Below are 26821 nucleotides of genomic sequence, written 5' to 3' on the forward strand. Positions count from 1 at the left end.
TTCCTTAGGACTTGAGTTGGAGGATAAAAATTCTAATTCCAATTCCATTAGTAAGTAGATATTTAATCTTCAGCAAACAGAATAAACCCCCTAAGCCTTACTTTCCTTATCTATGAATAAGATAACAGATAATGGAAAAAAATTTAATCAAATGGCTTTGTTAAGATAATCAGATGAAGTCATAAATCCCAAATAGTCAGAACCTACTAAGTGCTAAATAATATTCATTAAATTGAAGTTTTAAACATTGAGCTGTATTATTTGTACAGGTGAGTCTTTTTCTATTTAATTTTGCACAATTACTGTGCACGTATGTTGATTTGTTTCTCATTGTTTCAATGGTCCATCCCCTGAAAGAACATGGAGACAATTCTCTCCAACAACTTCCTGGATCCCTTTCTCTTCTTTTGTCCTTGCTTTTCTTCTGTCAGTCTTTCATCTCTCATTTCTGCCTTTCACAATAAACATGCTGGACAGGCCTCTTCCTGGATCAGCACTATGTTCTAACTGAAGGAGCTGTCATTTTCTTTGTCTACAACTTGTTAAACTTCAGTGATTTAAGAAAACGATTCCTAGCTCAACTCCCAGGAGTTCAGCAAATATGTCTCCACTGCTCTTGTTATTTCTGTTCCTAATTGCAAATAGGAAAAAAAAAAATCTAGGCAGTAGAAACTGCAGAAGGTAATACGTTGCTAAGGTGGCTTCATATAGCCTTTGCAGAAAAACTGAATTTCCTTTGTTCAGTCTTTACTATATGAGGTAAGGAATTATAGTTAAGCATAGCAGGAATCAATATGTTGAGTATCTTTTGGGAGTACCTTCCCATTATTCAAAAAGTCCTTTCTTGTATGATGGTCTGCCTGGGTTCAAATCCTGACTCTAACACAAACTATGATCTTGGGAATATTACATAAATTCTGAGCCTCTTGGGTTCTCTGTCTATATAAAATAATAATAAAAAATCCTATGTGCCATAGGATTGTAGTTATGGTTAAATGAGCTAATGGTTACAATGATTTAGAACAGTGTCAGGCATGGTAAAACTATTACACATTGACCATTATTATTAGTATTCTATTTTCTACAACATGAAAGAGACTACAACATTCCTTAGAGCAAACACTTGCTACTTAACTCTCTCATATCCATCACACAAAGTCTGAATACATGATATATGTCCTATCCATATACACATACACAACCAAATTCACACTTAAATTATCATTAATATTCTTCTAAATATTTTGTTTAGCTGTCTTTATTTTCTCAGTGTGACTGATAATTGGCTGAACTAAGGAGAGATAAGGAAGCAAGTCAAGGAGTACTGAACAACATACTGTGTTAACAGATACTCCTAATGCTGCCACAATCTTTATTTTTCAATAACTATAGGAACAATGGTTCCTTCCTACTGTATTCTTAGTCATCACATGTTACCGAAGTCATCCTGCACATGGGCTATATATACCATAGTCCTTGTAAAGGTTAGAAAGGAGGGAGGTAGGAGTGGCCAGAGAATATAGCAAGAAGTTTATTTTTTTAAGTACTCCATTATAAAATATGATGTATAGACCTTACACCTCCATGTTTGTTTGGAAAATAATGACCCTGTATTGCTGGCTGGTAAATATCACAACTTCCTTTTGAGATTGCCAGTATTTTGCTGTTCTGAGATGCACTGCATATGATATAGCCAAACTATGGAAACTATTCAATTAAATATAATTTTATGAATACAATTTAGTATCACAATTCAGGGTTAAGTATAATGATACTATGTCATTTCCATGACTGCTTTCCTAACAATGTGAAAAGAAGTGCAAAGAGCTCCAACTCAAAGGTCAGAGAAATCTGTTTTAATTCCATCATCTCTACCTACTTATCTGTGAGACTGAAGGAAAATTACTTAGCCTCTCTTAGCCTCCCTTTTCTTTTCTGTAAAATGAGGCTTATAATGCTTTCTACTTCAGAAAGCTGTTATTAGAGGAAATAAAAGACTGAATGCATGCTCAGCTCTGCTCTGCAAGGAGAGTAATTGACCAAAGGCCCCCAGCTGCTGCCCTCTGAACACAGGTGGTGTTTGTGGGAGGCCATGCTTCCTGAGGGCTGCTCCAGACAGTGTTAAAGAACAGAGTGTTCAAGCCTGGATTAGATCACCGCTACGGGGAGCAAGACCCCTTCAGTGGAGACTTTGGTCAGGAGACTCCCCTGGGCCTAGCCAAACCTTTCTTGTAACTGTGCTACAGTGTAAGATCCTTCATGCCCCAGCTTCTCCTTTCCTCTCTCCTTCATCGTATTTGAACTGTCCTGCAATTGAAAATAAAACAATACCCTATCCTGCTCCTCACCCTAACCTTTACCCTTCTCATATGTGCCTCACAGTGAATCTGTTACTCTTAATCACGTCTTAGCATCTGCTACTCCGTAAATCCAAGCTAACAAAACATATGTCATAGTATATGGCAAACAGCAAGCATTTTATGCTTTAAAAACCTCATAGAAATAGATACCACATCAAAGAAAAAATTCTACACAAATAATGTGTAAAGCAAATACACAGTTTTATTTTCTCTTATACAAATTTTCTATTCCTATATATAAAATCTAAAATATATATTTCATTGATTTTACACTGTAGGAAAATAATCAGTACATTGTGTTTTATTTCTATATAGATCCCCCCAATACGTTATCTAGCTACTCTTTATCTTCTCCTATTTCATACATGCATATTTCAATAATTCTGGCTATACTTTTCACCTAAAGTACAAGTTAAAATATCAGAGCTTAACCTTATTCTGTTTAGGTTTAGGTTATATTTAGGTTATTTTAAATGCATGGAAATCATGTGAAAGGGACATATGAGCAAACAAGAAAGGACACTCTTAAAGCAATTTAAATTAAGAACAACTGGCAAAGGAAAATCTGAATTGATTACCCTTTTCTTCCTTTCGGCCAAGATTTCCCATGGAACAATGCACTTGCGTGTGTGTGAGTAGGGGAGTGGTTCAGAGTGTGCTGAGGAGGAAGAGTGGAAGAAGGTAAGAAATGAATGACAAAGGTAAACAAGAGCATAAGCACTCATAAGAAACGGAGACTGATATTCTCCAAAAGATGAAGCAGCTCTTTCTTGTGTTACATAACTTCTCCTTCTTCCCTATGCCTGCACATTGGAAAAACCTAAGTTTTGTCATTCTTGTCCTAGATAGCCACTTTTGATTCTGGAGTTACACGTGTTTTGGTTGCTTGTTTAATGCATGCTTATGTTGTATTATTTTAATTCTACAAATTTTACTGGGAACTTTTTATGTGCTAAAACTGTTTAGATGATTAAAAAATAAATATAACACATTGCCTGCTTTCAAAGGCTCCGAATTGAAGTGCAAGCATTAGGAAAAGTATAATATACTCTGCTAACTGCTTTGTCTGAGGTCTGTACAAAGTGCTCTGGAATGATCAAAAGGAATACTTGGCTCTGACTTTAGGACTGGAAATCTTACATGAATTGGTGGAACTGCAGAGTCTTGAAGTATAGACCTCCAGTGAGACAGGGTCGAGAGCACCTTCTGAGGCAGAGGGGATAATGACATCAGTAAATTCATAGAAGCATCATGGACCGTGGAACACTTTAAGAATGCCAAGTGAATCCTTGTGATTGGAGTCACGATGGCACAGACAGGTACTACCATGGCAGGAATGGTTGAAAGAAGTCAAATTATGAAAGCACCAGTGTGCCATGATTTTGTTACTTTTGTTATAGAAAACAGTAATTATTAAATGATTAAGGATGCTTCTTTGCTTATTTAAAACTTCATTTCTTATTTTATATTTCCCAGTTGTTTACCCAAAACAATCTTGCCTTCCATGCACCATTTTGAAATATGTAGGAAGTGATTTCAAGTATGTAATTTAGCAAGACAAAAATATTAAAACCCATTAGTTTCTTGTACTGCATGCCAGAAGTCTGCAACTAATTTGGTTTGTATTGCATGCTTTTCCTTCATTCCAAGTATTGTGGAAAATTTTTCTTGAAAAGCACAAAAACATGCCCCATGTTCAAAGTTAAATATTTTACCTGAGGGATTTGAGATTTATGAGTAAGAAGCTCTGTGAAAATGTAGCTTTCCCCATTGGTCTATATAAATGTAAAGAAAAAAAATATTTACTCTTGGCACAGTGCAATATTATCAGAGTATTCCCTGGCAGGACCATCTAAATTGATGCTGTTGCATTGAGGGAACTGAACAGAACAAACAGCTTTGGTTCTATATTCTGTTTCTCTGATAACCATAGAGAGAATAGTCTTCCAGCCACAACCTGTTGAAGGGAGACAGAAATCTAGAATTCCTAATACCAAAGCTTATTGAAATACCTCTCTGACTAGCACTTTTGGGTCAACGATAAATGCAAAGTTAGGCACAATTATATTTGCAAAATTTAAAACCTTATTATCATGTTAATGGTGTACTGGCTTAGTCAGTCATGTAAATTTATTTTTAATCATTAATACAACTTGCACAAATTTGAACAAGTTTCTATACAAGCCAGGCTGTTTTTGTGTGCAAAGTCCTTTTCATCACTTGAGCCACAGTTTTCTTTTATTCACCACAAGAGCAAAATTCCTACTACAGAAAATTTTATATTCCTTTAGGACATTCAAATGAGCAGTCATAGCCTGAAAACATTAAGAATGAAAGAAGTCCTCAATCTAGAAAGGGGGAGTATAGCTCATCTATAGCTCCTGATGTAGAATTGCTTCATAATGAATCAGGATTCAATCCCTCTAAGTCAGTCATTAGGACATGCTTCAAAAGTTGATATTATATATTTTTCACTAGCAATTTGATTAGGTCTCAAGGCATAAAACATACTAGCTAGAAAAAAATTTTTTGAGAAATCTTATCTTTTCAAATTATACTGAAGTATTTCTTTCCAATAGTATTGTTTTGTAAAGATGGGGAATGATTCAATTCTAAAAGGACTCCAGAGAATTTTTTGCAATACTGTGTTGTTTTTTTTTTGGGGGGGGGTTATATAATATTATGATTCCAAAAAAATATACTTAGTAGCTATTTGTATTGCAAATATAATCACATATTTTAAATATGTGAATAATTTATCAATCTATTCCCTATACACTAGAATAAATTTAATTAATATTATATTGTTGCATTATAAATAGCATGCAGTCATTTGAAAAATATAGTAATTACCAATGGTATTACTCTTCCTTTAATGCATTTGATCCATGGACATATCCTGCAATGTATTTTCTCTTTCCTTTCTATGTATGTACTTGTATTATGAGACAAAGGTGAGAACAGTAAAATTTTCATGACATAAAGATTTCCTTATAAAAATTTCAGTATTTTAAATTGTGAAAATCCACAATAATATAGGCAAGTCATACTTGTATAGAGGTAATTTTTAGAGGAGATACTATTTTTAAATTGTTACTTAATGGCAAACTTTATACATATATTTGTTTATTCCCATCTGATATATTAATATGACTTTTGATTAATTTTCAATTATTACCAATTTTAGAGTAAAAATCTGTAAAACTTATGATGAAGACATGAAACTTAAACAAGGTATCATGCTCAGAGTGTCCTATGTTTTTATTATTAGTTTTTTGTCCCCCTTCTCATGACCTCTTGTACAGTCAATGTCTCAATTCCTTCAAATAAGTTAGCTAGAATTTTGAAAAGGGTTGTACTGAATCTGCACATCAGTTGAGGCGTTGCTATCATCTTAACAGTAAGTCTTCCAATCTATGAACACGGGATACCATTCCATTTATTCACATCTTCTTTAATTGCTTTCAGTACTGCTTGGTAGTTTTCAGTGTACAGATCTTGCACTTCTTTTGATAAAAGTATTTCTAAATATTTTTAATTATGTTGTAAATGGAGTTGTTTTCAGATTGTTCAGATTGCACAGAAATATAACTTTTTTTTGTATATTGATTTTGTATCCTGCACACCTCCTTTATATTTAAAGGTGGTTTGCTGAATATAGAACTCTTGGTTAATAGTTTAAATTTTTTCAGCACTTTGAATATGTTATCCTACTGCCTTTTAGCCTCCATGGTCTCTGATAAGGGGTCAACTGTTAACTATATGAGATTTCCTTGTTGATGAAGTTTTCTGTTGCTGCTTTCAAGATTCTGCCATCAGGCTTTGGTATTTGACAGTTTGCCTATGATGATATCCTTTTGACTATATGTCTGAGCTTGTTGTATCTAGAGTTCATTAAGGGTTTTAAATGTGTAAATTAATGTTTTTCTCCAAATTTGATAAGTTTTAGACATTATTCTTCAACTATTCCTTTGTATTTTTTTTTCACTCTATCAGGTACACCTATGCCTCACGTGTCTTTAAAGTCCTGTTCATTTTTTTAAATTCTCCATGCTTTTCCTTAGGATAATTTCAATTGACGTTTTCCAAGTTTGCTGATTTTTTTCTTCTACCAGTTCCAGTTTGGTTCTGAGTATCTCCAATGAATCTTTCATTTCAGTTATTGTAGTTTTCAGCTCCAAAATTTCTATTTTCTTCTCTTTTTTAATAGTTTCTTTACCTCTATTGATATGCTTTATTTTGTGAGCCTTTTTTTAGATCTTTAGAAATGCTTTTTCTTACTTGATGAACATATTCAAAATGACTGATTTAAAATCATCTTCTACGTCCAATATCTAGGTCTTCTAAGGAATAATTGTTCTTGCCTGTTTATTTGTTTTTATCCTCTATACATATAGGACAATATTTTTTCTTTTCCCTTTTTTTTTTTTTGGTCTTTTTTTTACTGTATATGGGCCATTTTAAATGTTAAAGTGTGGCAAATTTGGATATCTGTCCTTGCCAGTGTTTGTTGTTGCTCTTTAGTGCTGCTGCTTTTTGTGGTTTTGTTTTCTGTTTGTGAAGTGACTTTCATGAACAAATCCACTAAAATATATTTTCTTTGTTGTGTGTGGCTAGTATAGCCTCTGATTGATTAACTTAGTGTTCAGATAGTGTCTGGGAGAGATTTTTCTTAAACATCTTGAACCAATAATTCTTCCATACTTTGCTGAATGGCTTTGTGTATCTGTTGGGAAGCAACTTTAGTATTTGTCCAACTTACATCTCTGCCTTTAGCCTTCCCTTCCTCATTACACAATGTCTCAAAGTCAGAGTTGAGAGATTAAATCTCTTTACATCTTTCCTGGGCATTCACAAAGCTCTCTACATTTGTAAGGATTCTTAGAGTCCCAGGAATATTCCTTTGAATAGCAAAGATTTTTCAGAGACCCCTGTTGACATCCATTTCCATCATACTTTCCTTTCATGCTTTTCAGCCAGCTTTTTGTTTGTCCCCATAGGTATTGCCACCTCAGGTAACTGTGATGTTAAACAACTGCCACTGCTTTTTTGACAAACACTCTGAAAATAGACCTTTTCCTACTGAAGTTTTGGTTTCGACAAAATACGTACAACCCCTGTTAATCGGACTTGTCCACGGAGACTCCAGGCATCTGAAATAGTGGCAATTCTTGAGAATGGGGCTTTTTGCTGAGCTATAAATTGATTCTGTCCTCCAATGTCTGCTAGTCTGATTTTCACAGCTATGGGGGTTATGAGACTGTTGATTTGTACATCTACTGCAAGACTGGAAAAGAAGCCCCTGGAAGGAGTGTCATGGAGATAGGACAAGATAAAATATCATAAGAATTACCATTCTTATCTAGATATAGCTGTTTCATTAAATAAACACTCCTCAACTATTGTGATCATTGATTAATTTCCAGTTTGAAAAGGTTGTTTTTGACAATTTTCTGCCAGTGCTCTTGTTACTTTTATTGAGGATCATATTTTTAGAGATTTTTTTTTAAAATCTACCATTCTGGGAGTGATTTCTCCCCTTCAATGATTTTTATGAACAGAATATATATAAACCTTAGATATTTTTATAGCTCTGCACTTCTATGTAAGCCAAAGGAACATGTAAGGCAAAGAAAGACATGTAATTGCTGTTTGATTATTGCACTAAAATGTGTTGTTCTCTTCTAGTGACAGGTTACCACTCAAAAATAGAACTGCTGAATCCCCAAAATGCTGACATTTGTATAAAAACTTTGTTTTTTAATAAGACTTCATACTTTGCTCCCATTTATATCTCCGTATCCCAGTACCTAATGCTCCATCATAATTAGGCTAGATGCTATTTGAATTTATCTACCTATCTACCTATCTGTATATGTGTGTTTAAAAACAGCATACAGCCTAAAAATTACTATGTAGTAGGTATTTATCAAAGATTCTAAATGCGTATGTACATTTTTTGTTAAGTCTACTAAATTGCAAACTGTGGGTATGTAAGCTGAGTGTGTATGGTTGGATGTGGCTGTATTTAACTATCTTACTATCCCTGCCAAGTCTTTTCAAAGTGCTTTGTAATTAAGCATTCAATATTATTTCTGAATAGATAGACGTACCAGTCATTATCTAATATCTATAGGATCTGATACATAAATTTTCCCATATGTGGATAGATTATTAATGTTTGTACTCATGTTTGTTATTTAATGTTAGAACAGTATACTCCCAACATCTCCAACACATCCCTTCTTAGTAATGCACCAACTGTATTCCTGATTCCTCACTAAAGGTTTTACACACACACACACATATATATATATAACTATATGTATATATATAGTCTCTGTAGATATATTCTTAATGTAATCAACTGCACAATTGTCTTTAAGGTATAAGGATGAGAACACTGAGTTCGTATACATTAGACAGGTAAATATCTATTTCTGGGAAAATTTATCTGGATCTTAGTTCCTGGCTGACCACCCGTACCCTTCTCTCTCCCCATTTTGTTCATTCATTCATTCTTCATATGATTTACCTCTAAATATTAATTTATACATCATGCTTTCAACTCATTTTTCTGTTTTTTAAATCTTGTTTTATAATAACAATATTTTTTTATGAATCTACTCAACCAGCCAAGGTTCTTTCTATACACTGACAATTATCTTTTATGTGCTGAGCACTTGCTTTTCCACGACTCTTCTAATTAGGATCCTGGGTTTCATTCAGGTTCCTGGTTTAACCACTACCTGATCTTTTCTTTCTCAAATGACCCTTTCCCCTCCACGTCAGTTAAGAAAAATTTATCATACATCAGACATTCCTCCTAATGAGAGGTGGGATTTATATCTTTTCCCTTGACTCTAGGGAGTCTAATGCCTGCTTGGACCAGTTTAGTACAGCACTCCTGACACTATGTGACTTCTAAGAATAGGTAAAAAAAACTGCTTATGCAGTCTGCCTGATTCTCTTGGGACATTTGTGTTTAGAATGCTCCCTTTGAGAACCCGGCTGCCACAACGTGAGACACATGTCACATGAATAGGCCATGTGCAGGCATGTTGATTGACAGACTCAGGTTAGACCATCCTTCATGTCATCACACCCATTTCCCAGACATATGAGTGAAATACTGTTCAGATAAATTTAGCTCCCAATCATTCACATCATCCCCAGCTAATTTAATCCTCTCAACTGAGGCCTCAATACGTGCAGCAGAGATAAGCCATCCCACTTGGTCCTGCCTGAATTCCTGAGCCACAGAATCTGAGTATAGTAAATTGATTGTGTTTTATGCTACTAAATTGGGGTTACTGATTTTATATCAATAGGACTAAAGAATCTGGCCTAATCACAAGCACTACCACCACACACACTGCTCAGTGAAGTCCTGGCAAGTGAAGTCTGACAATTGGCATATCAGTCTTTCAAGGAGTTTGAGAACATCGTTTCTTAGAAATTCACTGGGTGACACATATTTTTTTCTTTGTCTCTAATGTCCCTTTCTCTTGGAGGTAGCATCAAGGTTCAAGGATGTAAATCAACAATACACATCATTGGATTCTTGACTTTCTCGCTGTAGCACTACATGTCTTACATATAGCACTATATGTGTTGGGAAAGGTAGAAAGTGTCTAAAGAAAGACTGAAACTTAAGATATTCCTGATGCCCCATTACTTCGCAGTTTTCAGTAAAATCGGGGCACCTACCTGGTTTTGAAAACTTACTGTCAATCATTTGAAATAGACTGGTCCAAGAAGTGGTAATAAGTGTTCAGAAAGAACATAGGTTTTAAATTAAATCTGTCACCTACATCTATTTCTAGCAGCAAAAAATAGATAAAGAAGACTGCCTTCCCAAAATCATTTCTTCACCCTCCATTAAATGTTGTTAAACATATACTTTATGTCACTGCTATTAGTTTATCTACAATTTGGTCCACTTCATTCATTAATGGAAATTTTACTACAGTAAATGATGAAAAATCCAATCTAAATCTTTAGACTCTGGTCTGAGCCATCAACACAAGATATTAGATAATCTTGTGCTATCTAAATAAAAATGGAACATACCTGGCTATTGAACTCAATGGTGAAAATTACCAAGAAGGTTAACAGCAACATTATATAAACTTGACACAAAATGAGGCTTCCTACTATGCCAAATGAGAGATGATGCCTGCAAAATAAGAGTAACCACTTCTGTACACTGATGACTTATATAACAAGTGGTATATTACAGAAACCAAGTAGTAGTTTAGTGAGCTTAGCAAAAATTATTTGAAATTTTTATATTTCTTTGGTTTAACTTTAGAAAAAATATACATTTTATTAACTTTTTTCCTCTTTGGAAACATTAATATAAACAGCTCTCTAAAATAATCAATATTTTGAGTGTTAATTTCTAAAGACAGAGTTCATATATAAAGCCATATTTTTTTCCCTGAAGTTATGTGTAGTTGAAGAACCAAATCAATTACAGTGCACATTAATTTAACATTTGTTACTTGAAAAAAAAAAATAAGATATATTGAGCATCTATTCTATCCTATATAAAGCATCCCATGAGCTGTGTAGACTGGAAAAGAAAATAAAAAAGTATATTAAAAGTTGCAATTAGAAAATAAGACACCTATAAGTAAAATATCACAAATATAAGGGGAAGGAGATATTAATTTGTATTTTCAGAATAAAAATGAAGCATAGGGTTTTAACATCCATTTTTTTCCCCTAAGAATTTCACTAAAAATCTTGTAAAATAGATTGGTTAAGTTATATGTCTCTGAAATTTTAGAAAGTTATAAATGCAAAGTAAGAAATTAATTTAGGGGGAAAGCAAGAGTCAAGTAAATGTTAGGGTAACTTTAGGGAATTTTTTAAACAAAGTGTACTGAGGTAATCAAAAATGAAGAGATCCATTTGATAATGTGTATACTCCTATACACAATAATATGCAAAAATTAATGGATTTAGCAAATTTAAAGGAAATGTTTCTTTTTAACTTCTGCCTTGTCCAGATCCATGAATGACAAAGCCTCAGAAAGATCAGATTTCTGAGAAAAGAATTTATTTTTAAAAGTTGCCTTTAAGAAATCTGTATGCTAAAACTAGTTTAAATCTACGGAAGCGTATGTTCTACCTAGAACTAAGCAAATTGCTATGAAAATATATACTTTGACTTCTTGTTTGGTTAAACAAACAAGAATTATGTAGAGGTGGCATTTTTGAAAGTAAATTGTTTATAAGAATAACTGAATTATTTAAGAATGCTTAAAATCAATCATAAAAGAATGTTTTTCTTAACAGTTCAAAATATCTGGTGCTAATAGTATAATGGTCTAGATATTCTGATGGGTAGTTAAACCTGCAACTTTAGAAGAGCACCCGATTGGAAACAGCAGAGAATGCCAACTTCATGGACTTAGAATTAATCAGGTTTTATTATCCAATCAGTTGACTATCTAATATGAAAAATTCATAAATCCATTCCATTAGCTTGAACTCATTTTAATAAATGTGTGGGTCAGACAAACTGCCAGGTACTTGGAATACTGGGATGAATAAAAAAAGCAGTCTTTGCCACCCAGAAACCTAATACTTATTAGGGTACAGAGATTCAGAAAGAAGCAAATTACAGAACAATACCAGAAGCTTAATGATCAAAGGATGTATTAGGTATAGAGACCGCAAGATGAAGGAGCTATCAATTCTATTTTGAGAGAGGTCAGGGATGTCATCCCCGGAGAAATTCTTTCTGATTTGTTTTTGAGAAATAATTGCTTCATTTTGTGGACATGGAAGGAATAGTTATTACAATTAGAAAGAACAACAGTGAGGAAAGCGTGGTAGAATAGAAATTTGATTTCAATGCATTGTACTGCTGTCAGTAAGTGAAACGCGAGTTATTTAAACATACACGCGTACACATCTGGATGTGTTCTGCCACTGTGTCTTGAAAACTGGAAAGGGCAGAATCTGTATCCGTAAGAAAGGTCTCATTGTTCTGTTATGACAATCAAATTGCTCCAGATTCTTTGAATTTGTTCTTAACATCGCATTCCCAATTCTGGCTCTCTATAATATGTCAACTATTTTAACAGTGCCTTAATTAGGATGGCTAAAAATGTCATTTACACTGATTCACTTTTTTAAAGTGAAAGTAAATAGTTATGCCGGGACAACTGGTACTAAATGGGGCTGTTACAGTTCAGGAAGCATGCGTAGTCATCAACCTTTCCTCTCCTGGCAATTCAGCCTGCTTTCTCTTTTAAATTGATCTGTGTTTAGTAGAAACTGACTGGATCTTGATCACTTTGGGAGACTTCTAAAATTCCCCATTATCTGTTAGACGGGGAGAGATTAGTTTTTAATGATTTTGGGGTTTTTTTGTTTGTTTTGCTTTATAGTCTCAATGGCCCCCTCCAGGTTCAGCTGTTACCATCTCCACGTGTACTTAACAAGAGAGCCAAACGAGGTGACTTATTATTATTTAATGTATGTATCACGGAAAAATGTTCACATTAAATTGTTTGTGGTGTTTCCCAATTTGTCCTGTCCTTATTCTTTATTCTTCATGTCTTCTGCCCTACTCGGTTCACTTAATAAGTAACAAGTGCTTTCTAGGAGCATCGCCATCAGTGTAAGTTTGTTATTACAGAAAGATGTGGTAGAACTAAAAAGTGTATTAAAAGTGGTTTCAAATTATGGTTAAATTTTCAGTTTTGGAACTAAGGACCATATATTTGAAAGAAAAGTCTTTAGGACTCAGGAGAGCATGAGAATCTAAAGCTCTACATGAACAACACATTTCCAGTAAAACAGAGGAAAGATTCAGACTGTTCTCCCTTTAAAAGGATAGATACGAAATGCTGGGGCTGTGGTAGGGAGGGAAGAACGAAGACAATTCAGCATACAGAGGGAGCAAATAGCTCGGATAAGAGGACTGGGTCTGAAAGGACTAACCAGCAAAAGAGGAGGGCCTCTGTAGTCTCAAGAAGAATGACCACTGTCTTTCTTGGCTCTGAGTAACTGAAGTGGGAGCCAAATTCTCACTATTTGTTATTAGAAGAAAGGAGGTATCTTGGCTGTGTTGATTGCAATATCATCTGTCCTTTTTATGCTCAAGTAATAGTGATATGCTTAAGTATGCTCTCAGCTGCAGTGACCCCTTTAAACAACACAGGGAGATCTTGAAGACCTTGAATATATGAAGGGTAAATGTGAAAGGAAAAAGGAGTTCTCGCCACTCCTTTCCTTCATATTCCACCTGCCTGCGAACCCAGACAGAGGGGACCCAAAGTTGCCCCACATCCCTCCAGAGATATTAAAGCCCCCATCACCACTTTTTGTGAGGACCATCTTCTGCTTCTACTCATACTTCCACCTCACCTGAATTACTATCTCTTGATCTCTTGTTGCTACATCCTGTTTATCAGCAAATGAATCAATACAGATACGGACTACCTGAAATCTCTACTTGTTAACAAATTTTTTCTATAGAAATTGAAATTTTAAGCAGTATTATCTTTTAATCTCCATCTCTAGTCCCTTGCTGATGAAGAATTCCTTAATGAAAATCCACCATATTTAATTATTTTTTCCATTAAAATTGCACCCTACCCCTTGGTTTATAGCAAGCCCATACTGTATCAGTCAGAAATTTTGGATGTGGCCCAGCTGCTAGTAGCAGAAGTGATAGTATCAATGTAATTTCTTTTCAAAGAATAGATTTAATTCTCTTTACAACACCAAGTCAAAACTAAAGGCCTTAAAATTATCTTTCATGCCCTCTCTCATTTTCCCTCATGCAGTTTTCTAGATGTTCTGCTGGAACTCTAATCTTGTCAGCATTACCCAACATTATCCTCTCCCTTTCTTCTAGTGATTAGCAGCTCTGGGATTTGAATTCTTTTATAAGATTCTTTATTAATGCAGCTTCCTGATATTTCTGAAATCACATTTGCTGTCTTAGAGTCCACCTGTAGTTTTCTCATCATTGTTCCTACAGGATAAGGGTAGGCAAACTACTGTTCAGGGGGCCAACTCTGTCCCACTGGCCTGCTTTTTTATAACCAGATAACTAATACTACATTTTTCATCTTTCATGGGTTGTACAAAAAAGACTATGCAACAGAGACTGTGTGTTACTCACAAACCCTAAAATATTTACTTTGCCCATTGCTGTTGACTTTAAAGAAAAAGTGTACTGATCACTACTATTTGGTCTCAGCCACTACCACAAAATATCTAGGCTCCTAGTCTAAGGTCTGTAATCAGTATTGTGGGCAGATGTGTACAAAATAAGGAGTCTTGGAAGTTCTAGAAGGGATTCAATTGTAGTATATTAATCTCTATAAATTCTAGAATCCTTAACAATTCCTTGGTTTTGTTTCAGTCCAATGGGGCCTTACCTATAATGCTATTTTACTATCCAACTGAATGCAGTGAGGACATAGTTCAGACAAGATCAACAGCTTCCTTGCATCTGTATGCCTCTTATCTAAGAGCATCATTGTTAAAAGTTAAATATCTTTTTTTCTGATAAATAACAATCTGCATGATTTATGAATTTTAAAGTATTTTTTAAATTTGCCCTTTACATACACATGAATAGAACCTTCAGAATTTGAACCTGTCTCTTAATGTGATGAATAGCATCTATGCATATTTTTTAAATGGTAAAAAGTGAAGAAGAGAAACAATTTTAACATCTTTAATGTTACAAAACTAGCCTCTGTTTTGAAACAAAAAATGAGACTTTTTTATTCAGGATTATATTAATAAAATTGCATTGAAAAGAGATTAAAATACATTTTTTAAAGAAAAGTAGTTGTTTTCCCTGAAAGAGTGGGTGACTATTTCTATTCTCTGACAGTAGGGAAGGTTCCATTATTTCAAAGGTTACATTATACCTCTGCTGAGAGAGTGAAATAAACAGTCAGTTCACTGAGAATGAGAGAGACAGGAAAGCAGTTGCATTCATTTAAATCCAGAAAATGTATAGGAAGCATTTAACTCAAGGTGAACTATGAGATGCTATTTTAAGAGCGTGTATTATCCACCTAGTCATCGGTACATACAAACAAGCAAACAAAAAGGATTCAAAGGACTCAGGAAATTTTTCTTTCTTTTATAGCTGGCATGCAAAAAATAATGAACTTGGTTCTTTATGTGCCCAGAAGATGGTTGGCAGGGTATCAGTAACAATGCAAAAATTAAATGCTTTTACTGATTCACTCCTCCCACATTCACTGGCGTGGCAAATGGAAATGCTGAACAATGACCCACCTGCTACTGCCAAATACACATGCAGATGTTTATCATTCAAGTGATGGTTTATTTCCCTAGTGAGGATGCACTCAGCACCATCTGAGCCACATTGTTAAGGAAGCAGATGCCCCCTCATTACCATCTCTTTTTTTTTCTGTTCACTACAGCTTATACTTATCACTTCACAGGAAACTGGTATCCTCAACCTCACGATGCTAAGGGTCACTAATTTGGGTGCTGCCACTTGGAATATCTATGACACCAGTAATTCATTTCTTTACCCCATTCTTTCACTATCACGTAGTATGTTACCTACACGGTTTTCTCTTGTTTCTCTGAAGGAGACTGAAGCTACCAATTTTAATGAACCACTGATAAAATCAGAAGCGATATACAAGCTCTCGTAAGTAACATCCATCAAATTGATTTTACAGATTAATTAATTAATGGCCTCAATTCTACTTGTAAAACATACTCACTAATGCATATGCTAGAAGGCTACTCTTTATTACACCTGCACTGGTTGTTGACTTACCAAGGATTCATTGAGTTTGCACACAAACCAGTTTAATCTAGATGTAATATTCTACTTAGTTACACAATTTAATTAAACCTTGTTTATACCACTAAAATATGCATATAAAAGATAATTATTTTAGAGCTTTAGTATTGTGGATATGGTGAGGAATATCACCAACTTAATGAAAACATAAAAATAAATTTTTCTTCAGCAATACAGCTCAACATTTTTTTTAAAAAAAGAGCTGAAGTCACTTATTGATAGATGATGAATTATTCTCCATGTTATCTATTCATAAAAAAAAAACTCAGAAAGCATAATACACATCCTAAAATATATGAAAAAGACAAAGAAAGAGTCATAGTAACTGCCTGCAATGAGTCATGAGGAATTTTCAAGTTTCCAGGGTTTTGTTATAGAAAAATCATATATTTAAACATTTAAGGATCTGCAAGTAATTTATTACCTGCTTAATGTGACACACAAACATCAGCATGGATAGAGGTTTAAATATACCAGATATTTTTCTAAGCAGGAATCTTCCTTTCTTATACTTGAAGAAAATGGAATCATACTTTCAAATCCAAATTATCGGAAGTTTAAGGAATGTAACGTTTAGGTTACTGATATGTTATCTTTAATCCAGCCTATGAAACAAGTGGATCTGAGTGGTAAATTTAAAATTCTTGATTTCTATTTTGGAAAAAAATAACAGATAATAATATATATCTTGTGTAATTACTGAAAGTTAGTATCATCAAACATACAGGTTACCATAAAGCATTCACAAATAACAAAATTCCAAGTTTAATAACTACTAAATTTTTTAGAAATTGTGGCTTGAATTTTTTATACCACCATCCAAAACTCCTAAACTAAAAGAAAACTATGATGAAAGTGTTTTCAGTGATATAAAACTAACTGGAAATTTGACAATATTAGGAAGATGACACTAAATGATGATGTTAGAAAAATTATGTATCATACCACATCATAACTGCCTTCCACAAAGCAGATATATCTACAGATGGAAAAGATAAAATAGGTAAGTTAAAATAGTTTATGCAACAGCTAAGTCATTCCTTGGAGTGTTTTTTTTTTTTTAATATATTTTAATAGGCAACAATGTTATGATCAAAAGAGTGGAATTACTGAACTGTGAAAATATTATTTTAATCCAGACAAATTACTAGTTTTATTATTTGATGAGCTTTTTAATGTTTTTTGCTAGAATGATATATTTATTAACTGTTGTTATGATAATTAGTTTCACAGATTCCTTTCAAATTATTATTAACTACATGTGCAAAAAAAATTGATAAGCCAGCATCTACATTATAGGGGCTACCATGTTATTGAAATTAGCAAGAAGGCATTCTTGCAGTTATCCTTTCTGCAGCCTTTTTTCTCTGAGAATTTGTTTCAGCTCTTCTGGTACCTCTCTTAATGTTCTAAATAATGTCACTGTAGGTTTTCTACCAACAAGAACTCTATCCAGCCATTCACAGCTTCAGTGAGTGAATCAAAAAATGGGCAGAAGACCTAAATAGACGTTTCTCCAAATAAGACACACAGATGGCCAAGAGGCATATGAAAAGATGCTTAACATTGCTAATTATTAGAGAAATGCAAATCAAAACTACACTGAGGTATTACTCATACTGATCAGAATGGCCATCATTAAAAAAGTCTCCAAATAATAAATTTGTAAGTCTACAAATAATAAATTAACCTGGAGAGAGCGGAGAAAGGTGAACTCCTACACTGGTGGTGGGAATGTAAACTGGTGCAGCCAGTACAGAGAACAGTATAGAAGTTCTTTAAAAAATTAAAAATAGAGTCACCATATGATCCAGCAATCCCATTCCTGGGCAGATATCTGGAGAAAACTCTAATTCGAAAAGAAACATGCACCCCAATGTTCAGAGCAGCACTATTCATAATAGCCAAGACATGGAAGCAACCTAAATGTCCACTGACAGACAAGTGGATAAAGAATATGTGGTATATATATATGATGGAATACTACTCAACCATAAAAAGAATGAGATAACGCCGTTTGCAGCAATATGGATGAACTGAAAGATTATCATGCTATGTGAAGTAAGTCAGACAGAGATGGAAAAATATATCACTTATATGTGCAACCTAAAATATGATACAAATGAACTTATTTACAAAACAAAGACAGAGTCACAGACTTATAAAAATGAGCTTACAGCTACCAAAAGGGAAAGGGCATGGTCGAGGGATAAATTAGGACCTTGGGATTGCAGACATAAACTATTATATATATAATAGATACACAACAAGGTCCTACTCTACAGCAGAGGGAACTACATACAATATTCTGTAATAAGCCATAATAAAAAAGAACATGAGAAAGAAAAAAATTATATATAACTGACTCACTTTGCTGTGCACAAGAAACTAACACAACACTGTAAATCAACTATACATCAATTTTAAAATATGTCATGAAAATAGACACATAGAGCAATGAAACAGAATAAAGAACCCAGAAATAATCTGCCAAATATACTATTAGCTAGTATTTGGCAAGAGAACCAACAATTCTCAATGGAGTAAGTATAATCTCTTCAATAATGGTGATAGGAAAACTGGACAACTAAATGAAGAAAATAATGTTGAACCCCTATTGCATACCACTCATAAAAATTAACTCAAAATGGAATAAAGACTTAAACATAAGATCTGAAACCATACAACCCTAGAAGAAAACATAGGGAAAAAGCTCCTTGAGATTTGTCTGGGCAACAACTTTTTGGATATGACAACCTAAGCACAAGCAACAAAGGCAAGAATTAATAAGTGGGACTATATCAAACTAAAAAGGTCAACAAAAATATCAACAATCAACAAAATGAAAAAAGCAAATAAAATGAAACTTACAGAATGGCAGAAAATATGTGCAAATCATCTATCTGATAAGTTATCCAAAACATATGGACAACTCACACAACTCAATGCCAAAAAGAAAAAAATAAGATTAAAAAAATGGGCAGAAGGACTAAATAGACATTTTTTCCAAACAAGAAATGTAAGTGGTCAATAGGTACATGAAAAGATGTTTGACATCACGAATAATCAGAGAAATTCAAATCAAACCACAATGAGATATCACCTCACACTTGATGACTATCACTATCATCAAAAAACAAACAAACAAAACAGAAAAAGATAAGTATTAGCGAGGATGTGAAGAAAATAGAACTCTGTACACTGTTGATGGGAATGTAAATTGGTAGAATCACTACGTAAAACAGTATGGAAGTTCCTCAAAATATTAAAACTAGAACTACTGTATGATCTAGCAATCCGACTTCTGGATATACATCCAAAGGAAATGTAAACAGAGTATCAAAGAGAGATCTGTACTCTCATTGCAGCATTATTAACAACAGCAAAAATATGGAAACAATCTAAGGGATCTCCAATAGATGAAAGGATAAAGAAGACGTGATGCATATGCATATACATAAACACAATGAAATATTACTCATCCACAGAAAAAAGAAAATTCTGGCCTTTGTGACAATATGAATGAAATAAGTCAGATACAGAAAGACAGCACGCATGTAATAACTGCGAGTGAAATATAAAAATCTGAACTCAGAGAAACAGAGAACAGAATGATAGTTACCATGGGCTAGGGACTGGAAGAAATGGAGAAGTGCTGGGCAAAGGGCACAAATTTCCAGTTAAAAGATAAGTAAATTCTATGAATCTAATGTACGCCATTGTGATTATAGATAATACTGCGTTAGATTCTTGAAAGTTGCAAAGAGAGTAGACCTTAAATGTTCTTACCACCAAAAAGAAGTAGTAGTTATGTGATATGATAGAGGTGTTAGCTAAAGTAAGGTTGTAATAATTTTATAATATATAACTGTATCAAACCAATATGCTGTATATCTTCGACTTACACGATATTGTATGTTAATTATAAAAAATAAAGCTGGGGAAAAACACTAAATGTATAATAAAAGTATGTTAGCTCAATTAAATGGTATGCAATTAAACATCTGGCACAGGCTATAAGGTTTTACTCATAACATTCAAGTCAGAATGAAAGTTCATTTAAAAAAAGAGTAATGGAAAATGGTTTTCCTTTTTATGCAGTATATAGAACTGTAGAAGTTAAATTACTGATTGAAGTCCATTAGCTGGAAAACTGTCTAAAAGAAATAATCAGCTAACTGGCATGTGTTCAGAACAACACATATGGAAGTTGAATTTTTAAGTAATGGTAGCAGATATAGTAGAAATATGTAATACTTTCTCCTGAGCTTCATGTTTGGCTAGACAGTGGCCTTCTTTGTAATGCAGGCACATTTTGGTGAAAAAAATGTGGCAATCTACCACACTCAGTGAATTTGTATACAGAACCAAATAAGGCAGGAAGAAGTGGGTGGAGGTGTTGCTGAGTAACAGCTCTCTCTTTCATCAATGCTTTGACTATAAGGACAATTTTGTAAATTTTATCATAAAAAAATCCTCATGAAACCTCCTTTTTTGAATAATTTCACTCTTATTTGTTCTCTCACACAAAAGAGCTAAACCAAACACAGGTAAAAACTGTGACTCCTTATAAATAGAAATGACAGTTAAGAAACTAGTTTCATTAAATTATTTGAAATAATTGCTATAGTATTTATGAGTAATCATAAACAGTCTATCGCTTTACCTCTGATAATTTATTTTTTAGGCAGTAACCCGTGACCCCTCTTTTTGTGCCAGTATAACAATTGTGCTACTTCCTTATACTATCCCCTCCATTTCACAGATGAGAAAACTCAGGCCAGAAGAGAGAAAGTTACTTACCCATGTTAGCGATGATGCTTCTGTTTTAGTTTTCAACTCATACCTAAGCTTTCACTCCATGTTATTTTCCTATAGGAATTATTGATTAAAAGTCTGTTATGACTTTTCCTGTCCTATATATGTTATCCACTAGAATCTGTTCTCATCTTACAAGTCCTTTTAGTGACATGCTATAAAAAATAATGCAATCTGATGTTGAATGACTCTGAGTGTAAAAATAACTCAGGAAATTGTAGCTGTCTGCTCTGGGGCAAGTTTTATAATGTTCTTTACATTGTAAAATGGGGAAATCTTTTTTCGTAGGATTTGAATTAGATGTGGACAATTCAGAATTCAGATACTGGTGAGCACTAGATAGGACAGGATAGCTGGTATGCAACTGAATTCATACATTGAGGTTTTATATCTAAACTTGAATATACTTGTTGAGCTGATTAAACCTAAATCAAAAGGATTGACATATGGTTTGGTATCAGTGAAGATACTCAGCTCCTATAATCTCCTTTAGTAACGTTTTATAATTACCTAACTTGTTATTTTCTCCTTTTAATTCACCCTGTGTCTGCATAGAATTTTAAAGTCTCTTTCTCTTGGTCAATCGCCTCAGTTGCTATTTATTTAATTTATAGGATTAAAAATTCTCTCCTTTTCTTCTGGTGATGACAGATGAAATTTATTTAAAGTGAAAAATATTACATTTAATGGTTATTATACACAAGTATACTAAATTTACTTGGAAACTTAGCTTTTTAATGACTTGTATATTTCATCTGCTGACCTTTCAAACAGAGAATTCATAGTTTTTTTCTCAATTATGCAAATATATCTAGCAGCTTTATTCAATGTTCATATAATTATTGACTGACAAGGACAATCATCAATCTATATAGAGTGTTAAATGGATATATCTACTTAAAAGGGAATATATTTATATAAATAATAAATGGACTACCCAAGATTTTTAATAAAGTTTTTCTGTTATAAGTCAACCAGTAGCTCTAGCTATACACATCTAGTAAAATTACAGTAGAGACCCAATTAGTTATATTCCCTATAGAGGTAACTTAGCAATACAATGAAACCATTTGTTTGTGTTAAAATATTTTCAGATGATACGTAGGGAAGTCTGTGAGAAAACAATGTATTAAAACTATGTGCAAGCAAGTGCTACCTCATAAGCCATACCAACAATGACCTAAACACATTGTGTATAGGAGAAAATAAGAAATGCCAAAAATAGACACATTGAATATTTTTTGGCTTTTTATTACTTGTTATAATAAATGCATTTAACAGAACTTATCCAAACAAAATAAATCTAGATCTTAAGTCTGAATAGCTTGCTTAAACATATCATGTTACATTCTTAAATATGAAGTAAATAGGAAAAGGATGAGGACTTACATTCTTGAAAAAAATATTTCCTTAGTATAGGTTTCTAAAAAATTTTTAACCTAGTAATATTGATTGAGATAAAAATATGAAAATGAAAAAAAAAGAATAGAATTTGTGTCAATAATATGATAAATTTAACCACAGATACATATGAACAAAGTTTTTAAAGCCTAGAAAGGAGACATTCCACTCTATTTCACTCATTGTTCCTTATTCATTAATATTCCTTCCTTCCTTTATTCATCTGAAAGCACCTACCAGGTGCAGGTATATTAGGGTGTATAACACAAGTTATACCGCAGTAACAAACTATTCAATACTCTTGCAGTAACTGAATAAAACTAAGTTTTATTTCTCCCCAAATTTATATCTCCCCTGTGGGCTGGCAGAAGGATATTGCTCATAAAAATCAGCCAAAGATTTAAACAATTCCAAGATTTCCTGTAATCATGTCTGAATTGAAGAAGAGCTCTCAAGTATACAGTATTGTCAATTAAGCACAACTTCTCCAGTGAGTCACTGAGAGTGATGGTAAGTGAGGCCTTTCTAGCTATTACTACTTGTTTTCTGGACCCGTACATTTTTCCTATTGAAGACACAGTTTCAAGATGTGATTCAGTGCATATACTCTACTCTGGAGGAGGGCCCCTCAGTGTTGCAGAATTCTTCCAAGCTGGATCATCAGCTTTACCTTCATCAGGTTATTCTAGCACCCTTTTATGAGAGCTGCTTCCAGATCATACAGTATATGATATGTAGAATGCCTAGTCGAATTCATGTTAATTACACCTACATTGATATAAGTATTCAATGCAATTCCAATCAATATCCAAGTCACAAACGAGAATAAGTACTTGCAAACATGTGTCATATAGAAACTTGTTCTCAGAATATATAAATATTAAAGCTCAATATTAAGACAAACAATTTCAAAAATATGCAAAATATTAGAACAGACGCTTCGTAAAGAATACCTAAGAATAGTCAATAACACTGTGAAAAGATGACTGACATCATTTATCACTTGCAAAGTGTTACTCATATCCTTATTATGATACCACTGTGTGCACATTGGGAAGATTATAATAGAAATGATTTAGTACTAAATGTTGGCCAGGCTATATAAAGCACTGGCATATTGACACATTGCTGGTGGGAAAGCAAACTTTGTAGGTTCCTTGAAAAATAGTTTGGCTATTTCTTATAAACATGCACTTAACATGTGACTCAAACATCCCACTCCTAGGTATTTATTTACCCAAGAAAAAAGAATAGATATGAGCCCAATAAGACTTCCACACAAATACTGAATGTTCACAGCACCACAGTTTGTAATATCAAGCTAAGACAACACTAATGTACATCAATATAGAATGGGTAATCAAGTCATGGTATAGTCACGCAAAGAGAAAGATTACTGCAGCTTCCTTCAACATAACTAAGTTTCTGAACAATGGAATCTGTCATCTGCTGAAGCAATACAAAGGAACTCTACACAACAATGAAAATAAATAACATATCTGTGAATGTATTGACAAAGATGAAACTTAAAAATACAAAGTGGAGGAGAAAATATTAATTGTAGAAAAATATATAGAGAGATATAAAATATTCTGTTTATATAAAAACAAAAATGGCAAAACAAAACAGTATCTTAAGGATTCATATGAATGCGGTGAACTTTACTTTTTAAACAAAGTAATGAAATGGCTAATAAAAATTTTATAATTATCCCAGAGGAGAAAGAAAGGGAAGAAGAATCCAGAGAAAATAGGGACACAGGATTCTTCAAATATATTGGCAAACTTCTATTTCTTAAGATACATGTGTGAGTGCTCACTTTTATCCACTTCATTTAAACTGAACGTATGCTTCATATGTACATATATTGATGTATGTTAATATATATAATTTATACATAATTAATGTTTAATATATTTTCATTTTTAAAGGTTGCATGTAGAAAATGAAATTCTTACTTGGGTAGAAAGTGGCTGAGCTATGTTTTACACTGGATTTCTTTAATCACAAAGTCCATGTTTTAAACCACCATAATATATATAGACTTGGAAAAGTAATTTCAGAGCAGCTGTCATTTTAGAGCAACTGCACGTGATAAAGGGAGGCGAATCACTGCATGTTGAACTCCCAGCTAGAAAGAGAGCTCCAACCTAATTTTCATTAGCTAGGAAGACAATTTACCTTTGCAGTTCCTATGTGAAGTAGGTGAAAAGAATTAGGAAATGGTTACGATAAGAGAAAGGAAAGCCAACAAGTTTAGATAAAACATCCTTGAAATTTATGTGGACAATGTAAAAATTAATGCTTCAATTTAATACCTGAATTCAGCAAGCAAATCCTTTTCCCAAGCAAATATAGAAATAATTGAATGTGGAGGATGCAAATAAAAAATATAAAAAATTCTTAGTATAGATTAAAATGGTTAATGTAGAATTACTATTAATTCTTCCTGCTAATTTATATTTGTTTTTTAAAAATACTACCTATATTCCTTTGACTCATTTTCATCATCCTCAATTAATCTTTTCCAGGACATCTTAGCTCCTCATTCCTCACAAGAAGCACTTGGTAATATTTGTTTTCCTTATTAAAGCAAGCATTGTCATGCGTGGAAAAATTGAAATCCAAGACTCGTACCTATGGCTGAGTGTCTTACAGACTAGACCAAGAAGTTACCAGAATCCTCTGATTTCTTTTCTGGCTCAGTCCCATACATAGTATATGAATTTGGTCTCTCTGTGTCTCAGTTTCCTCATGTTCTAAAATAGTGTTAATAAATTGTAATTTATGGGATTATTGCAAAGATTAAATGATTTGATGCACATATAAATCTTAGAACAGGGTATGGAACATATAAAAGTCTTGATAAATGTTGTTTTTTATTGGCCGGCCAACATCTATGTTTATATAGAAACGTATGATGTACAATATGTGTCATATTGTATACAAGGTTATTCAAAATATTAATTGGGTTAATTTCAATTGTCAAATATAAGAAGTGTATGAATTCAGATTATGGACATTATAAGGCTAGAAACTGGATTTCCAACACGGGTGTTAAACAAAACCCCTCCCTGCTACTGGGATAAGATGTAAGTGTACACAGTGGGACAATTGCCTCTAAAAAAGAGCCCTAGTCTTTGGAACAGGGAAATCATTCTTTGTTAGGTAAATTTCATGACATTCTTTCTTTCAAGGAAATTGCGATATGGACAGAGAGAAATAAAAAAAAAATTAAAATTTTTTAATAAATAAAAAAATAAAATTAACATTTATGTTCAAATTAAAAAAAAAAAACAACAGCTGGTAAACTGAAGTCATATTAAAACTGGGAGGCTGTAAATTGGAATGTGTAAAGGTTGACTCTAGTAAAATTTTCTGGAGCAGCTGCAGAGGATTAAGAGGAACTTAGAGAAAAAGAAGGAAGGAAGGGAGGAAGATAGGAAGGACAACAGAAAAGAAGAAGGAAGATGGCTATGGGTTTATGGAATATCTTCTCTTTAAATTCCTTTGTTATTTCCATTTTAATCATTAATACTCTAGTGAGTGAGCTATATGTGCCTTCTTAGAGTGAAAAATTTTAAGAAGAACATTGTACTTGGTTTGAATAAGGAGCAGTGATAGGAAAATTGTCCCTAAAAATTATTTGAACTCTGTAAAATTTGTTTTTAAGACTTGTCTGGTAATTAAAATACCTGAATCACCTGCTTCTATATGTATGAGATGATGTGTCTTCTCTTTAGTTTTGGACACATTCTCTTGGTTCCTCATGATTTTTATTTATAAACTGTATTCCAGACACTGTGTAAAAAATGAACTGGGAAGTCTGTAGCATAATATTTTGTTATGTAAATGTTTATTCCCAGAGATGGGATAGCCTTTTCAGTATGGAGTGATTAAGGTTAGAAGATTATCACACATTTTCACATGAGAGTCAAATTAAGCTAGAGAGAGATCATCATTTTAATCATATTTAATTTATCTTCAATTATTCCAATGTCCAACATCCCAAACCATATTTTTTTTTTCCTTCTTCTCATTACTCAGACTGGAAGAAAGCTGGCAGCAATTTCAGCTAGTTTTGTTTGTCTTTTGGATTCTACTCCAATAATCCTAGAATCGAATTATCATGAGATTTACAAAAATATATGATTTGTATATGTTATCAACCACTAATTTCCTGTTGCTTTCTTCAAAACTATGAGGGAGAGAAAATAAGGGTGAGAAATTGCTTGACTACATTATCTGTCCTTGTATCAGTGCTCTTATAGATTTTGATTCATCCCACCCATCTTAAATATTCCCAAGGCTGTCTGATTTCTTCTCTCAACTAAATTTTCCCCCTATCCATACCTATTGCATCTCATCTTCATGTGCAGAAGCTACCAATGGTCTTGCTTACATATGAACA

General features: G+C 33.4%; 1 long non-coding RNA gene across 1 annotated transcript; it reads left to right on the forward strand.

The window, feature by feature from the left end:
* Nucleotides 1-18490: 18490 nt before the first annotated feature.
* LOC116663386 lies at nucleotides 18491-26233 on the forward strand. The gene is made up of 3 exons (XR_004319630.1): nucleotides 18491-18501; nucleotides 21087-21089; nucleotides 25780-26233. It is a non-coding gene; the product is annotated as an uncharacterized LOC116663386 (long non-coding RNA).
* The last annotated feature ends 588 nt before the right edge of the window (nucleotides 26234-26821 follow it).

This window comes from Camelus ferus, chromosome 4 (assembly GCF_009834535.1).
Source record: "Camelus ferus isolate YT-003-E chromosome 4, BCGSAC_Cfer_1.0, whole genome shotgun sequence".
Lineage (NCBI taxonomy): Eukaryota > Metazoa > Chordata > Mammalia > Artiodactyla > Camelidae > Camelus > Camelus ferus.